General features: G+C 53.5%; 1 protein-coding gene across 1 annotated transcript in view; it reads left to right on the plus strand.

Moving 5' to 3' along the window:
* The first annotated feature begins 12,224 nt into the window (after positions 1 to 12,224).
* Positions 12,225 to 12,678, plus strand: part of FURIN (furin, paired basic amino acid cleaving enzyme) — a 12,077-nt gene continuing 11,623 nt past the window's right edge. The window contains exon 1 of the mRNA XM_034667858.1: positions 12,225 to 12,246. The gene's annotated coding sequence lies outside the window, so the exon portion shown is untranslated. The remainder of the gene's footprint in view (positions 12,247 to 12,678) is intronic.

Below are 12,678 nucleotides of genomic sequence, written 5' to 3' on the forward strand. Positions count from 1 at the left end.
GTGGCTCAGTGTGAGAATGTAAACTTCATGTACACGTACTGTTTTATAACCAGGTCCTTTTTTTCTTTGAAAATTACAGTACAGGCCATATTTGTGTTTTCAAACACTAGCGACATGGCAAACCCAGCTCTTCCTTCTTCCACCCGGTGGCACCCAAGGCCCCATCCCCCAGCATCACCTGTATGATGTGGGTGGGCACGCAGGAGTGAGGTCACTGGGGACGAGTTCTTGGGAAGTCAGAGGTAGGCAGAGTGACACCCTCTCCTTGCCAGAACCGGCTTCCAAACAGGAGATTCACTGATCTGCCTGCCCAGTCCCCAGCCAGTCGGCCACATGGGAGTTCCCTCTGTGAATGGAAGGGGCCCTCTGTCTGCAGCTCCCACCACAGAACGTGGGCACCTGGGCCAGCTGTTTGGGGACTCCTGGACAGAAGGCACTGTCTTCCCTCTTGCCCTTCCCCAAGTCCAGAAGAAATCGATTTTCTCACCGTCTAAGCTTGGCCAAGCTGTGTTAGTTCTGGTGACTGCAGAGCCAGCTTGAGATGGCCTGTTTCCCACAGGAAGGTGTAGGTCACGGGCTGGGCTCTGGCAGCCGGAGAAGTCCTCAGGTCATTCCAGCTGCCCTCCCTCTGCACCTGCTGTGTGCAGGGCATTGTGCCAAGCACTTTATAGGATTAGTTCATCCCTTTCTTATGACATCCCAGGAGGGAGGTATCATTATCCCCATTTAATGGATGAAGAAACTGAGCCTCAGCAAAGTGAAGTCACAGGTCAGCTTCCTCACTGATGGATCAGGCATCTGAGGCCAAGGGAGCAGAGATGGTCTGCTCAGGACGGCAACCATCCTAAAGCAAGGCTTGTGCCCTGGACGGGGCCTAGCTCCCTCTGCCTGAGGGTACTGGGGAGTTTGCCCCAGATACAGGCCAGGGACTAAGGCTCAAATGGACCTATCCAGACAGCAGCCATGTTCCAGGCATGGGCCCTCCCCAGCATCTGCCCAGAAAGTCCAGATTTTATAAGGTCAACCTAAGCACCCGGGGATTTCACATTCTCTGCACTTGGTGACATGTCGGGCTAGAACAGCTTTTTTCGCTGGCCATGTGAGCATGGGGACATATGCATGTGCTCTGTCTCCTGGACCAACTGTCCAGTCACAGATGACAGCTTCCAGGTGAGGAGCCAGGAGACCAGAGCTCCAGACCCATCTGTCCCCACTAGTGTCCAGCATGACCTTGGCCAGGTCTCACTCCTCCCTAAGCCTTGGTTTCCTCATCTGAGGAATCCTAATCCTATGAATCTCGAAGGGCAGGCATGGTGAAGACATTTCTTTTGCTCCCCACCTTCCTCCCCCACCCAAGGGATGGCCCTTCCACCAGTGTTAGCTGTTACGTTTCACCTCGTGTGTGACTGCCGATAGATTAGCAGTGACTGTCTGGACCACGGTAGAGAGGAGGATTCCGCAGCTGTGTGGTAATGGATTAGCAATGTCTGCCATGGGCAAGGAAAGAGCAGTGGTAGCACGTGTGCTGTGTGTTTGCCATACCTGTGATCCCCCAAGTGTCTTGTCCCAAGTGAGCCCTCAAGGAGTTCCCCAAATGCTCCCCACAAGTGACATGCCCCAATAACCCCATTTCTGTGAAGACAAACTCCTTGGAGAAATTACGCAGTTGTTGACAGGGGATTTTGCATTGGTTCCTGCCTCTCATAGCCACTTCCTGTCCCAGATAACTCGCTCCAGTACCTGCACCCAGGGTGACCTGTGAGGTCACACTGCTGTCTTTGAGCTCTTCGATTCTGGGGACTCCTGTCCTGGAGAACAGGGCTTCCAGGCTGCTCTCTTTCCTGGCAGTGCCCCTGCTTCTAAATGTGCCCATGACCAAATCTCACACTGCCTCATGACCCATTCGGGGCTGACATGCAAACTTGGACCTGGTTTACGTGGCCGACGTGGCAGAACACATGACCCTCCCAGGAGTGCATTTTAAAAGCAGAAACTTAAGTCTCTCTAATGATGGAACCCCAGACATTGTGGCTGGTAGTTGGGACGTGTCTGGCAATGTAGGGACAGCCCGACATTCCTCAAATCAGTCAGGCCCGTCAGTGTCTGGATCTGCTTCACCCCACCTTTGTCACTGTTTTGCAGGTCTCTGTTGCATTTCCTCCTGGGACAGTCTTGTTTGGCTGTGATAGGTGATTCCACTCCACCCTGTTCCCCAAGCCTTCTGGGTCATAGGGCTCCCCACCCAGTGCTGAGGACCAAAGGAAAAGTTCTGTGCTGCTCCGTGGCTCTAAATTGCAGAGAATGCCTTCGAGTGGTGGAAAGCATTTTGCAGGATCCCCAAAATCTTCCTGAGAGGAGGAGTCCCACCTCCACCCAGCGCCCACGTCCCTTCCACAACTCCTCGCCACACAGATGCTCAGTTTCCACTTAAATGCCTCCGAAGACGAGGAGCTCTGTTGGAAGGATTGGAAATTCAAGGCGTCTTTTATTTCTTCTTTGTGTCTTTATGTAGATTCAAGTTTCCTACAGTGAAACCATTCATTCGACGAATTAACGGTGTGCCTACTACGTGCCAGCACTGTTGTAGCCACTGGGGACACGCAGTGAACAAAAACAGACAAAAATCCCACCCTCGTAGAGCTGACAATCCAGTGGGGGAGAAAAGGCAACAAACAAACACGTAAAGAGAAGACAGAGTCTCTCCAATGTTGAAAAGTGCTATAGAGAAAAAAATGAAGCAAGGAAAGGGGAGTGTTACATTTGCATTTTAACATACTGCAGGCAGTGAAGGTGATGTTCGAGCAAAGTCCTGCACGAGATGACCAGGCCAGGGCACGTGGGTGTCTTGCAAGAGAAGTCCAGGTAAAGTGGCCAGTGCAAAGGCCCTGAGATAGGAGTGCTATTGGAGGGACCGAGAAATAGGGAGATCAGTGTGCTGGAGCCAAATGAGCCAGGTGGAGAACGATGGGAGATGAGACGGGCTCAGGAAGGCCCAGGCGTAGAGTAGATGGTGCTTGCAGACATATGGCTTTGGTAATGCAAGGAGCCAGTTTTTTTAGAAAGGAAAAGGTTGGATTCCAGCAGAAGCTCCAACCCAGATGAAAAGAACACCCAGATCTAATGATGGCGAGCCAAGTGAAGACCACACTGGGAACTGATGAGGGGACCAACATTTCTGGCACTCCAAAAGTGCCTGGCATATCACGTGGAGCCGAAGAGACAGGGTAACTTAGCTTTATAAGCAATTGTATTGATGTAGGAAAATGGAAACCAAATTACTATGTAATTTGGTAAGAGGCTTCACAGAAAAAGGGGCTGGGCTCCCTTGGGCCTAGCAGGCACTGGGGGAGGATGTCCGTGTTCTCAGGCCTGGATCCGAGGATGGGTGCCAAGGTGGGCGTGGACTGGTACCCTCCCTGGCTGCCTCCCAGGACCCTCGCCAGGAGAGAGTTTTGGGCAGACAGTGGGAATACCTAGACATGGAGAGGGCCCAGGCATTTATTATGTGAACCTTCCAGTGAGTCAGCCCCAGCAGCCTGCTTGGCCCTGAGGGTCCTGATCCTTCAGGGCCAAACCCCCACCCACCCTGGGGTGGCCACTGAGGAGGGGACTCCACTGGGTCATCTTCTTCATCATCAGACTATTGCTGCCTGTTGCCAGGGAGCCTGTGCAGCTCAGACATGCCCTGTGACCTGGTCCCTAGGCTTGGGCGGAGGCTTCTGGCTCCAGGCCGACCTGACCACCTTCTCTCCTGGACCTGGGGCTACGGTGAGCAACGTCAGGCCTGGGACAGGGAAAGAACAAACAGGCAGTGAGGCAGGAGAGGGGTAGGAGGTGAAGTGAGGCAGGGCAGGAGTCGGGGTAAATAGAAGGCCATGGGGAGGTGATGGCCATAGAGTCTGCACTTTTATCTTAAGTACTGCCTGGCCCCAGCCCTGCCCCAGCCCAGCAGAGCTGGCCAGGGACTCCACAGGAACATTTAGAACTCAGTCCTCCGCCAGGACCTGACAACGTGTCATCGTTACAGTCACAGACATAGATCATTTTCTTCTAAATGGTATTTTTGGCTTGTGTTGGTTCGCTTTGATACTGAGAGAGAGGAGGCAGGGTCACAGGCTCGGCACACTTTCTTACCCAGGACTTCCGGGAGAGGGTCCCTTGGGAGTCCAGGTCCCACCGCGGACTGTGACCCCCATGTTCCCTTTTTGCCCTCTGCTCCAGCTCTGGTATATCCTGCCTAGCCCAGCCCAGCAGGGTCTGGCCAAGGTGAGCAGTTATGGCCAGGATCTGATGTCAAAGAGCTTAGTAAGGTCCCTGCCCCAGCCTCCAGCCCTTAGAGTGGTCACTGGGGGTCAGTGACATGGGTTCACCACTTCCTGTACATGTATGTGACCCTGAAAAAGTTATTTAATCCCTGTAGGACCAAATGTGCTCATCTTTAAAATGGGTAGTGCTTCCTTTACAGAGCTGTTTGGAGGATTACAAGTGACCCCGCATGTAAAGCATTTAGCACCATGAACACACTGCAAGTACTCGGTAAGTGTTGGCCATTATGATTATTTTCATCATCGTTACTGTCGGCCTGACCACCTTACAATCTACTGTTGACACAGGATTTCACTGCCTGAGTTTGCATTTGTGTTCATGATGGTGTTGGCATCAAGCAGTCCTTTTTAATTGCTGCTGGCTAACAAGAAAAGAACAGAGGCGGATTTAATGCGTAAATGATGCGTTGAAGCCAAGTGAAGTCCAAATGATGTAACAGCCCACTGTGTAAACAGAAGTATTGCAGTAATTCAAATAGAGAAAAGTAGTGGGAGCACTGAGTCATCCCCCGCACATGGCAGCGTCCGTAGGCATCTCAAACCCTAAAGGAGCGCTGCTCTCATTGGTCAGTCCCCCGTCCCCGCAAGTGGTGATTGGTTTCAGCCAGACAACATCATCCTTCCCTTAAGACGAATGTTCATTTGGAATTGTACTGGGTTTGTAGTTTTGTTTGTTTTTATTATGTGAGTTTCTCCAGAATGTATTGCTAAGTAAAAAACAAATTGTTGTATGCTACCTTTTGATAAGAAGGGGGAAATACAAGAATATACATGGAAAGAAAGATAAACGTGTATGCGTGTGTATATTTTTTTTTTCAGAAAGAAACACTGGAAGGATGAATCAGATCTAACAGAAGTTGGTGCTCAGATGTGGAGGAGGGCCGTACAGAAGGGGCAGAGTAGGATCGCTTTGTGTGTATTTTTCTGTATAGTGTTGACCTTTGAATCATTTTGGGTGGATGGCTGCATAAGAACTGTGACGAGAAATGTACACCTAATAGAAAAAATAACGCACCTCCGTCAGCACTGGGGAGGCTGCAAGAGTCTCTCTCCCGTAAAGGGCAGGTACAAGGCTCGGATTCCAGGCACACTGTCGCTGATAACGAGCCCTATTGCTTCCCAGGAGAACTATCTTCCTAGAACACTATCTGGAAGTATTCCTTCTGTCTAAACAACGAGAAGGTCAGGAAGATTAGCCCTGGCAGGGCTCTCTGATGAGCGAGCCCAGAAAGCACGATGCCGTGGCCGGTGCCGGGAGATGGTGTAGCCGTCTGTCCCCCATGTGGCCAGCCCGCCAGGTGCCCCTTAGAAAGTCCTGTCCTCTAGTGTGCCTAATGGCTCCTACAGCCCCCAGCCCCCAAGCAGGCATCAGGATGCGGGGTGACAGCTGCCAGCAAGGCCCCGCCAGCCCCAATCAGCCTGGTCCATTTGCCCCAGCGGGCTGCCTACATATTCTGCGTGTCATGATATGAACAAGTCAGGAAGACTGTCTGCCGGTCTCTGACCCCAGAGATAAGAGGTCAAAGGAGCAGGTAGCTTGCAGAATGGGTCCATTCACCTCGTGGGCCACCCAGGGCCCAGGCCACACCAAAGGCTGCTTTGAGCACAGACAGCAGTGCGAGGAGGCTAGCAACTCTCCTGTCTAGGGAAGAAGAAAAAGTCTGAAGAGGTGAAGGGAGGGCAGAAATTTCGTGCCCGAAGGCCTGGTTTTAGGCCAGTGTGGAAGCATCCGGAAAGCATTCCTGCCTGGGAAGGAAGGAGGAGGCCACTTAATCACAAAGGCAATCGGCTCCAGCGGTGCTGAGCACTTTACCGGCATCACCTGATGCGCTGGGTAGATTTTTATCCCATTTTACAGAGGAGGGACCTAGGGCCCCAGGAAGTGACGTAATTTGCCCAGGGGGCCTTCAGAGCTGGATCTGGACGGATAACCAGCACACCTGGAAGGCCTCCCGGGAGGTGTGGGGGGGGCAGGGCGGGTCAGCGGTGCAGCAGGGCGCACGTTACAGAGACGGCATCATGGACTTCTGGGAGGATGCGGGTGAGTGGCCTTGTCCAAGGAAGAGTCAAAGGTGAATCACGGCCCAGCAGCCTGCAGCATGACGCCTGAGGGAACTGGCTTCTGATTCAGCCGTGATTCGCCCTCTCCTAGAGGCAGAGAGCTGAGTGGTTTAAGAATGTGGGCTTTCCATTACGGGTCCCCAGGTTCAATTCGTGGGTCTCCCTCTTCCTAACTGTGATTCCCAGCAAGCTGTCTGGACCTCAGTTTCCTAATCTGTAAAATGGGGATAATAACAGAGCCTGCCTCAGGGGTGTTCCGAGCCTAAATCAAGCAACGCCCACAAAGCACTTAGCCCCATCACAGAATTAGCGAACCAGCGTCCTGTGGCTTTCAGGCATTCACTCAAAGCAGCCCTGTTGCCCAGTCACTTGCCAGGACGCCCACATAGGTGTGGTTTGGGAAGACATACCTGAGCCCACCCAAGCAGCACGGCAGTAGGACCCCAGGCCTGGCAACCCTGGCCAATTCTTGGCCTACAGGGGTGCTGGTTTCTCAAGGTGAGGAGTGACACCCCATCTTCCCCAGGCTTGCTCAGGAGCCCACAGACCTGCTTACCAAGTTATGGAAGTCACTCAACTTCCCCAAGGCAGTCCCCTACCCCACAGGTAACATGGGAGGGTCACTCACGGTGCCTCCCGCATAGGGCTTTTGTGGGGCTCCCACTCTTACCCCCTACATGTCTTCTCCCCATCATAGAGAACCTTGCAAAAAGGTAAATTAGTAACATTTTCCGAAACCTGTCCAGTGCTCTGAGAATTCAGTTCAACACCCTGACTGGCCTGCCACCGTTCTCCATGACCTAGCCCTGACCTCCCCTCCCATCTCATCTCTTCTGCTCTGGCTACTCCCAAAGTGTCTGCTTTCCAAGCACACAAGCTCACTCCCAGGCCTGTGACCTCCCGGTTTCCTTGGCCTGGGACACCCTTCCTCCAGATCTCCACATCACTGCCTCATTCTTAAACCTCGGCTCAAATATCACCTCCTCCAAGAAGCCTTCCCTGACCACCCTAGGGACAGCAGCCGTCACCTTCCTCCAGGCACTACCACATTACCGTCTTTATTATTTGTGTTCCAGAGTACTTACAGTGATCTGAACTTGTCTTATAACCTGGCGTACCTACCTGCTGTCTGCCTCCCTTACCACAACTAGAGCACTGGAGCGGGTCCTGCACCAGCAGGTGCTCGATCAATGTCTAAGGAACAAATGTATGAAACACCTGGTGCACAGTAAACCCTCCACAAACAGGGTTTCATGGTCCCAGTACCTTAGCCTCACCTGAGTCCTCTCCTCGCTCCCCAGCCTCACTCACAGGTTCTCGAAAACTTGGTTGGATGTCTCCATCTGCTAAAAAGCTCTGAAGCCCCTCATTGTTTGCAAAGGCTCTCCCTCCTGGGCATCTCCAGCAGCCCGCCCTGCCAAGTGCACCCCCTTGGGCACTAGCGCCGGTGCCTTTAGTGGGCAGGTGGCCCCCCGTAAGAGCTCTCTGCTCCCCGTGTGTACCGTGCCCCATTGAGCGATAGGGCCTGCCTTCCTCTGGTATTAACTGACTTTCTCCCCAGCAATGTTTGTTTTAGGGATTAAAGTTAGTGGAGGAGCCTGTAAGGTCCAGAATCATCTGTTCCCTTCCTGGCAGCCAGCACTACATTTGTCATTTCATTTCCCTTAGCCCCTGATAATTCGGTTCCAGACATGTTGGTTTGATCGCATCATCAAAGGGAAAACTCCGGTGCTTCCCCTGAGCCGGGGGGAGTGGCTCTCGTGGGCTTCACGCTGGCTTTCCCTCCTTTCTTAGGCCAGCCTTGAGGCCCTTGATCGTCTTCTCTTTTTCTGTTTTCTTCTTAAGTACCACATTGATCTTAAGTACCCCCAATTTATCTGTCACAGTCAAGAAACAGGCTACTGCATGTTAGTAAATTTTCAAAATAATGCCTTTCAAGCACTAACACTTTAAACAGATACATTTTAAAAACAGATGAATCGAGATATGATTGACACACTATAAACTGCATGTATTTAAAGGACACAACTTGATCCATTTTGACCTCTGTACACACCCATGAACCCTCCATACAATCAAGATAATGAAGAAGTCTGTCGGTCGCTCCCAAAAGTTTCCTCCCGCCCCTCCCGGCCCCTCCTCCCCAAGCAGCTACAGATCTGTTTCTAAATAGCATTTAAGGCAAAGCCGCCTCCCTGACCCTAGGAAACAGTGTGCTCACCGCAGTGGTTCGTTACCTGTGTTCGGTGTTATCATGAATGTCACTGGAAGAGATGCTGCAGAGACACTGGGACTGTTTGCCCTGGACACTAACTGGCCCCACTGTTGCGCTGCTGTGCTGGTGGCTTGGGGCTTGGCTGTTTTCCCCCTTGCTGCTTGCTGTCTGGGTGCATAGTTCCCGCAGCATCTCCTGCTGCCTTGCACCGGGCGCTCCCACTGCCTTCCGCACCGTTCCCTTCCTCACTCTGGACCAGTAGCTCTCTGCTGGGGGTGACTCTGCCCCCATCCCCCCGGAACATTAGGCAATGTCTGGGGATATTTTTTTTTTGGTTGTCACGATGGGGCGGTGGTGCTCCTGGCACCTAGTGTTTAGAGACCAGGGATATTGCTAAACGTCCTACATACACAGGACCATACCCCCCACCAAAAGAGAATGATCTGGTGGCCCAAGTGGCCAATAGTGCTGACGTTGAGAAACCCCATTCTGGATGATGACAAACTGATTGGAAAACTCAACAGGAAGTCATGAAAATGGACTGTTTTACTTTTCTGGATCAAAAGGAAGAAGGAAGGGCAGGGGTTTGTTGGAGCTGCAAGGTCGCAAGAGGGTGCAGATTTTCGGGGACACTGGTGTCCTCACAGGCACCTCCTTCCAACCCTAACAGAGGTGGTCACTGGCTTCCTGAGGACAAGCTCTAAGGGACTCAGCACTCAGGCACCAGGCCCCCAGCCCCCCGAGCATGCAGCAGGTGCTCAATGAATGTCTGCCAGGCTAGACTGCATCCAAAGCACCTATCAGCTGCCCAACTGTAGGTAGCACTGGCTGGGCACTGAAGGCGAGGAAGAAGACACAAAGCGGGCGAAGGGAAGCCATTAAACCGGTAAATGACTTGGGGACGGGGCAGAGCCAGAAGGCAAAGGTAAGCGCAGACCCACCCCAATAACTGGGAAAATGAGGAGGGCTGGCCGTGCTGGGATTCTGTCCCAGCGTGACCAGATGTCAGCACCCAATCATTCCTGACTCCTCCCCACACCCACAGACACCCTGTTTGCCTGTCGTATAAAGGAGGTTTTCCCAAAGTGGTTTAGCCAGAACTGGATAGGCCCTGCCCTGTGAGCAGATAGGAGGAGCCTGGCTGTTGCCCCCGGCGGGCAGGTGGAGGCGCTCAGGATGGACCCCCGGTGTTCTGGTGCTCGCTGGTGAAGTATGGGCATGCTTTATTCAATTTTGCATGGCTTCAAGGTTTATTTTATTAGTAAAGTTACTGTAGACATTCCTGAAAACGCAGGTAAGCCAAAAGGAAGAAAACAAAAAAAGCTCTCAAATCCCACCCTTTCAGAGAAAGTACCAGTTACATTTTGTCATGGGCCCTTCCATGCACGCACGAATCGGTTTGATTAAAACCAGGTGTGGGTGCTGCTGTGGAGGGCTCTGAGGTGCCTGAGAGCGGGGAAGAGATTTGGGGCGAAGAAGATCCCCCGCCCTACCGCTCAGGGGACATGGGAGGGCCTGGGTGGACGTAGACACAGGATGGTGGTTGCCCTCAGGAAACTTGCAGATTCACCCCAATTCGAAGATAAAGAGAGGCCTGGCTGGCTGGATCCTTCCTCCCAGAGCCTTGCTGGGAAGGTGGGAACCCCTTCACAGCCCCTTCATCCCTCAGGCCTTACCCCATCAGGCCCTGCTCCCCACCCCCAGGCCTTCCTGCTCCAGTCTTCTGTCACGTGGTGCCACCATCTTATCAACTGCTGTGCAAAACTGATAAACGGATCCAGAGACCCTTGGGCTCTTAAGGCCGTAAGTGGTGAAGCCTGGGCTTCACCGGGAGCTTAGCTCCCTCAGGCATTAAGGCCTCATGTAAATGTTTGGGTGTGATCAAAAGAACAACACATGCCCCCAGGCCTTGTTTTGGGGCGATAAAGGAAGACGTGGGCTGTCAACAGCTGTGGCAAGGTGGGATTCTCTCCTCCAGGAGGGGGTCTCGTCTCCAGGAGAGTGGCTTCCAAATTCATTTTAGCAAAGAGAACTGTTGTAAAATACAATTGTATGTGAAACACCCAAATAGGAGAGGGACGAAGGTCAAGATGCTCTGGGCAAAGTAAGGACAGGTGCTCACTCGCTCGGTCCTCCTCCCTCTCCTCCCCTCCAGGGATGCACCTCTGAGCAACACAGGGCAAAGAATTCCACCTCCTGCCGAAGGCGGGATTGGAGAGGCCGGGCCTGCGGGGGTGCAGCCCTCTGAGACAGGGCTAGCCCCTCCTCCTCCTGAGACCCGCTGCAGCTCCCCTGGGGCCAGCCTCTGGGCTGGGTGGGGCACCTACAGGCCTCCAGGATTGCTCCCTTTCCGCATTGACCTTTCTTCTAGCCAGAGGACAAGTGGGAACGGCACTAGGGGACTCCGAACCTAGGTGGGGCTAGCCCTGTCCCAATTTCCCCTCAATGCTCATAGACTGAGGAAGAACCATGACTCACTTCCTGCCTCAGTCTGACTGCACAGCCATTGTTCTCCCAAATGTGGCTGCTGCCACTGGTGGGGCTACCCCAGGGTGGCCCCTAGGAGTCTCAGCTTCTTGTGAGAGCTCCCAGCCCGACTTTCGGGACCCCACATTCTAACCCGAGTTCCCAGCTTCTGCAGCACCTAAAAGGGTGTCCCAGCGGTACCTCATCGCATTCATTGAGGACCATGTCCACTTTTCCGAGGACTAAATTGAGGCTCTCGGTAAGAAGTACTTGTCTAAGGTGGTGGAGTATGAAAGAGTGCCACGGGGATCTGAACCTGGGCTTGCCAGTCGACTTACCACCCAGCTACCTTAGGGATATTACTTGACCTCTCTGGGCCTGTTTCCTCTTCTGTAAAATGTAGACAGTGCTACATAAAAGGTGCCACAGGAAAATGTATTGTACCCACCTGGGGGGGTTTGTGGGGAGGAAGAAGTGAGTTAACACATGGGAAAGAGCCGAGGATAGCGCGTGGCTCATGGTGAGCACTGGGCAGTGTCCGGTGTTGTCACTACCCCCAGTGTTCAGGACACCACGGGATAATACTGTGGTGCCAGGTAATCTCACCGGGAGCAGGAAGGGATGGGCAGAGACTGCTCTACGACCTTGGAATAACCCAACCCGGGGAGCTCTTGGCCACATTTCCCCTCTTTTCTTTCTCAGCTCAAGCAGTGGCAGCCTCAGCCAAGTAGCACAGACGTTTTCTAGGGCAGGGACCCAGGGAGGGAGAGGAGCCCGTTGGTATATTGCAAGTAGCTTGGATTCCGGCTCTGCCAAAGCCCCAGATTTCATCCAGGCTCTGAGGCCTGCTAGTTAGGGGACCTTGGGCAAATTATTTAACTTTGTGCTCCTCAGTTTTCTTATCTGTAAAATGGGATTAATAATGTCTGCCCGGAAGGATTATGGGGATTAAATAATGTACTTAAGAAGGAGGTAATGTAAAGTGACTGTCCCGGTGCCTGGCTCATGGTTGGTGTTTAAAAAAAAAAAAAAAAAGTAAAAAAAAAAGTAAAAGGCGTGGGCTGCTGGTTCAGCTTATCCACCTGTCTATATAGATGCAAACAGTCGTGACTCCTCTAACAGTAGGCCTTGGGAAGGTGTGCCCCGCCTGAAGTCTGACCTCAGGGGGAGCTAACCCAGGTCGGTCACCCCGGGACACTTAACTGGGTCATGCCCAAATTCCTGGCTCAGGAATGGGGCAGTCGTGGGGGTTGGGGGAGGGGGAGAGGGCCGGCTCCCCCACAATCCAGCCGACACAGCTCGGAATGCCTCTTCAAGCCCTTGGCAGCCCGAGCCGAGGGTTCCGAGTTCGGGTCTCCACTGCCGCCTGTCCCGGGAGCTCGGGGCGCGCAGAGCCGGGGGCGCGGGCAGCGGGGCTGGGGCGGGGGGGATGGGAGTGTGGGGACGCGCGGGGCGGCCGCCAGGGCTTTTGGGATCTCCGGTCCCACTTTCTACCTGCCCCTACCGGGCGCCGGAGGCAGCGGGCGCCCCAGAAGGCCGCAGGGCCTGGGCTCAGGGCCCGGCGCTCTGGGCGCGCGCGGCTCCAGCTCCGAACGCCGGCCGGGGCGCGGG

Source organism: Ailuropoda melanoleuca, chromosome 9 (assembly GCF_002007445.2).
Source record: "Ailuropoda melanoleuca isolate Jingjing chromosome 9, ASM200744v2, whole genome shotgun sequence".
NCBI lineage: Eukaryota > Metazoa > Chordata > Mammalia > Carnivora > Ursidae > Ailuropoda > Ailuropoda melanoleuca.